Genomic DNA, 5,854 nt, shown 5'->3' on the forward strand with positions numbered 1-5,854 from the left:
ATTTGGGAGAAGGCCATAGTCCAGTGAACTGGCCGACAAGAGCTCGCTCGGACAAGGACAATGCAACCTGGATCGGGGTTTCCGGAGGGAGGGAGATCTCAGGAATATCGTCCAGTTTCTTGACGAATTTCGCAGCTTCGACATTCTTCTTCTTAGGGAGACCTTCCAGGAGGCGGTTAAAAGCCTCAGCTGATGAGGTCGGCGGGGGGGGAGGGGAGATAGCCGCCTGGGGAGTGCCCAGCACCTCCATGGACACAAGCTCTGAGGGGAGCCTGCCAAACTCGATCCGGGCCTGCTCAAACCTCCATTGATCTGGCCGACCGCATGGCAGGGGGAAAGCTACGTGCGAGCCCTCCCGCAGAGAGCAGGGCGGCAGAGTGCGGGCTTGTGCGCAGTCTGCAGGACGCACAAGGAGTCGATCTGGGCAGAGCCGAGGGCGATCTCTCAGAGCCGCAACGCAGGTTCTTTCAAGGAATGATCAGAGAAGGGAAGGTAAAATTAATTCTAAACCTTAATACTAACTTAAATTTAATATTTTTACTTTGATTTAATTACATTTAAACTAAATAGTAGAAATAACAGGCAATAGCTACTATGTAACCTTTGTTCTTATTGCTTAAAAATTGTTGCACCAACATAAATCTTCCAATTACAAAAACATTTAAACCGAATCTATAGAAATACCTGAAACTATATAAATCTTCCATCTCAAGCATTGAAACAAATGTTGACTTAGTATTTATAATTTAGATTTAACTTGCTAAGCACAATTTAACCACATCAACATGAGAACGCGAAACAAATGTTACCTATATATTTTCATACTTGGAATATTAAATATATTTTCATATTTAAATGTCCTTCTAAATATTCCTTCATACTACTTTCAATTATGAAACAGAGCTAACCTACCTTCACCTCACATTCAACCATATGGATGCGGTGTATTTTGTATGAAACCGATCTAATATACCTTCACATTCAACCATATAGATGCATTGTATTTTGTACCCATTCCTCCACCTAGGTGGCATATAGCCTCCAATCATTTCGTACCATGATTTTCATATCAAAGCTCGGGTTACTATCCTACTTTTAAAACACCCATCGTGGGGCCAATAAACTTACTTTTGATTTAATTAGAGATATATCCTTAATTTTTCTTTTCGTTGACCTTAAGCTCTTTCCACTAAGTATAAAACATTTTTATTTGAAAATTATTTTCATAATCTTTCATTTAAGTAAATCTTTTACGTTAAAGAGGAATAGAATAATTGTCTATAATTTATCCATGAAAATCTTTGCGGCATCGGCAGATATCTCTTCTCAAATACGCCACAAGTCCCTGCCACCAAAGACTTGTTATTCTTAAGTGTAATTGCAGATTTTCCGATACAATACGCTACACATGTACATAGTAGAGGCATTACAGACTCGATTCCTACCAGACATTGGCGCTCTGCTAGCAATTGCCAATTCTAGTATTAATCACTGGCACTTTTCCGATACAAGTTGATAGTGGGAGGGAAGGAAAGTAGTGTTTCTAATCCGCTCAGCCATGTGGATCATTGTGAAGTGCACCACCACAAAAACTCGATCAACAGTAAAGTGCTCGTCTGTTCTATTGGTCGTATGTGTGAAAAAAGATTCTTATCTTGAAGTGATCTGTTGCAATTTGCCAAAGTTATGTTTGTCAGCAGTGGTGCTAAAAAATAGAACGCGGATGTGGTCGAATTGTCCCCAGTGGATATTTTCTTAAATTACATCTCAAAGAAACTATGCCTTGTTTTGTATGCCATGTAAGCGGCTTCGTATTCAATCTTGGTATGCCCACCCATCCACGAGAGCATCCCATGAAATCTCTATAGAAAGTATTTGAAAGGTGAAATTTGAGTAATAAAAACTGCATTTGAGTATGCATGATCAACCACATGTTTGTGGCAAAAGACATGATAAGATGTGTGTGGGAATTTGGCAACGTGTTGATGAGGGATGGAGGTTCTGATCTTCGCCGTGAGATTCCGTTGTGGGAGTTCCTACTTAATCATTCTAAATATTAATGGAAAATGGGCTAACATGTAATGAATTTTAATGACTTTTCAAGATATATGTATGTAATCGTCGTTGTGCTAGGCTAAGACGTGCATGTTTTCCATTTGTCTAAGCATGCAATCATTCTTTGAAGGTGTCTCTCAAACAATGATTAAGCAAACTCTACCACGCATCGCAGATTGAGATGGCAACTTAAACGATAGATTATGCTCCACTCTACTCTCAGATGGCAATTGAGATACCAACTTAACTATGCTCTGCCTATATGACCTGAGTTGGCCATCCACATTCTAGTCATCGTAGTGGCCACCATAGCCGAAATTAAGCAGATCAGAGCTTTGAAAGCACACGGGAGTCGAGGCAACCCATGGGCAGTAGCTTTCAAAATGACTGACAAAGGCGCAACCGATCATTTATTCGAAGCTTGACGCTGAGGGGGTCTGACTGCCCGGGAGGCGCTGAATCGAGATTCAAGTACTTCAGAGAAGGATAGCAGAAAATGGGGCACCAAATTCATGGGCCGTCCTTCAGCCCCTTCCGCCCATCCTCACAACTAAGAGGCTGCGACGTGGAAGGCCCCGACAGAACATCCCATCCCCATATGGTATATTCTGCAACCATCACTAGTAGAGCATTCAAAGTGTACACTCGCATAAAAATAATATTTGATCGAACAAAGCATTCTCTATTTTTTTCTCATATTAGATTTGTCCGTGTGCAACCCCAATGAATTCGATGCAACACTGCTTCAACAAATGGACCAAGAAAGCCGAGAATTTGGCCTCAGAGGTCTGGACCAACTATAAGTATAAATTCACCTTTATCGTATTGTTCTTGCCCGCCTGCTTGCATTTTGAATTAATGGATTTTGTTTAAATGCAGTGAAAATTGGATACAACATATCGGATGTGGCGTGGGGTAAGCTGACCTTGGGTGTCGAAGCCCTAACGAAAGGAGGCATTGAAGCTATGTTTCGACAGAACTTTTCCATTTCTCTAGAGAAGAAGTTACATAAAGCGTACGCATGTTATATGTCGACTTCCACTGACCCCATTGCAGGAACTCTATACATCTCTATCGTGAAGATCACATTTTGTAGCGATCGCCCCTTGTCATTCACGCTCCGTCCGAAGAGGCGTCCTAGAGTTACTACAGGGTGAGTGGATCCTACTTTACTTTATGGAATCCTTTAGTATACAAATTGGGGGAAATTGAAATAGTGATAAAATTGAATGCAGGTTACGATCCCGTTGGTGAATCTGATGGTTGTGAATCCTTTTGCAAACAAGACAATCCCGCTGAAAAGTATATTCAGATCGTGACAGTGGACTGCCACAAGTTCTAATTCATGGGATTCATTAACTATGAGAAAGCCCTGAGCAATTTGCAGGACTCCATCCTGAATTTAGCCCACTCAGATTCCACCTCGTGAGCATCAACCAACGTCTCGAACCATTGACCGGCCCCACAGTTGCCCGCTAGTCTTATATCTTTAATGTCCATTAAATGTGATGGATGTACATGGTGCTCACCGCCCCTAGGTATCAGGTTTGTCCAGCCCACCCACCGCCAACTGCCTGCCCAGGACATGATACACCACATCAACATGCATTGCCCTCACCGCCACTAGGTACTAGGTATGTCCAGCCTAACCACCGCTACCTGCCTGCCCATGCCACAACACACCGCATCAACAAGCATTGCATTCACAGATGGCCGAAATAGCCTATTGAACTTTCTTCAGTTAGCCATAATGTCTCCCAAGCAAAAATTAACATTTAATGTCTTAAACTAATGCTAACATTAGTTTAGCTCTTTGAAAATGCTAAGCGAAACAGAGCGAACATATCAATATAATATATGGTTATAGCAGGTTAGCCTCCCCGCCTCAGGAAGGGGCCAAATAATATATGGTTATCGCAGGTTAGCCTCCCCGCTCCCTTAGGAAGGGACCAAATAAGATGACCAAACATGAAAATACACTAGGTCATCTTTTAAAAGTTGACCAAACATGAAAATACACTACGATCTTTAAAAAGTTGACCAAACATGAAAATACACTACGATCTTTAAAAAGTTTCGTTATTCGTGATATTAACTAGCTTTAACCTGCGAAAACTAATGTTAAAAGCACATTTTCGATTACTATAGTCCTTGTCGTACTACGATCTTTAAAAAGTTTCGTTATTCGTGATATTAACTAGCTTTAACCCGCTAAAACTAATGTTAAAAGCACATTTTCGATTACTATAGTCCTTGTCGTACCTTCGATAGAGACTGATAACCAAAAAAGTTGACCAAACATGAAAATACACTACGATCTTTAAAAAGTTTTGTTATTCGTGATATTAACTAGCTTTAACCTGCTAAAACTAATGTTAAAAGCACATTTTTGATTACTATAGTCCTTGTCGTACCTTCGATAGAGACGAATAACCAAAAATCACAATGGTAATACTTACCAAGAAAACAATTAAATCCTAGACGAGGCTTATATTCGAATAAAACTGTTCACCTGATTGTTTTTTATTATTAGTTAAGAGTTTATTAAGTCAATTTATAAAGCACATTCTCTTTTATGTTTTCTGTCATTGATCTTTACCTATAATGGATGCTTCGGAGTTACAGAGTTATCAAGTGAGATGGAAGCAGGAGAAATGATCATGGACATAGAAGAAATGTTCACTGCCTCTTAATCTGAATACTCAAGTGAGTTGGAAGAAACATTCAGTGATTTCTCGAGTGAGATGGAGGAGGAACAAACTCTCAGTGAGCATGATCATGATGACGTTGGCATTAAAGTCTGTTTTATTTCTCTTTCTTAGAACAATATATGGTGGTCTTGATTGATAAGATTTGAGGCTTTATTTGCAAGCTTTGACCCTCAATTTAGGGTAAGGGTTTCATAATTTACCTTTAAGGTTTCATTTGTTCTCTAATGTCATAAAAACACTTTTTCTAGCTGGTGACTTGCGTGGTAGCGGTTGAAACGTCTAAAAATAAGGAAAAAAATTAGAATCATGTTGAAATGGTTCGAAAGGGCTTAGATACATTCTCAATAACTTGGTTCAAACTGATTTGAACCAATGATAACATTGTCTGTAACAGACCTCGACTTCTCACATTCTCTGTTTTATTTCTTTTGGCAAGTTTCACAAGCCATAAAGTTTTTTGCAATGTCAGCCCGAAGCAAGTTTTTTCTTAAGTTGTAATAGGTCTCTGGTTGGGTATGAGCAACAACTGCAATAGCTTTGGACTTCTCACATTGTCAACCCCATAATTTTTTTTCTACATTCTTATGAAATCTTCTTGGACTAATAAAATCTTCTTGGACCAATGCATGAGAACTGATGGGATCAAGCCCCTGCTAAGGTAGTAGGGATTTGCTGCTTGCAACCTCTCTTGTTAATAATATATGGAACACAAATTTATATAAGCGATTTACATGCATGAATATATAGTTAAATATATATGGTTAAAAGATGAATGTTTAGAATGAATAAATAAATAAATAAATAAATAAAATTAAAATATATATATATATATATATATATATATATATATATATATATATATATATATATATATATATATATATATATTCAGATAATATTTAAAATACATAATATTAAACTTAAATTCATAAAGGTATATATAACTTTACACAATTTATTATAAAGACTTCAATTATATTTTTATGAATATTATCTATTTCGTCCTAGTAGTATCTTAATTGGTGATCGAAATAATGTGAGTCCTCAGAAAACTGAAAGATCCAAGGTTCAAATCCCAAGTTGTGACC

At 38.5% G+C, this 5,854-nt stretch overlaps 1 pseudogene; it reads left to right on the top strand.

Annotated features, from left to right (window-relative positions):
- The first annotated feature begins 324 nt into the window (after positions 1-324).
- Positions 325-3,484, top strand: LOC149142718 (GEM-like protein 5; annotated as a pseudogene).
- Positions 3,485-5,854: the final 2,370 nt, after the last annotated feature.

This window comes from Pinus tabuliformis, chromosome X (assembly GCF_031772625.1).
Source record: "Pinus tabuliformis cultivar Carrire ecotype Pingquan chromosome X, CPIR1, whole genome shotgun sequence".
Taxonomy (NCBI): domain Eukaryota; kingdom Viridiplantae; phylum Streptophyta; class Pinopsida; order Pinales; family Pinaceae; genus Pinus; species Pinus tabuliformis.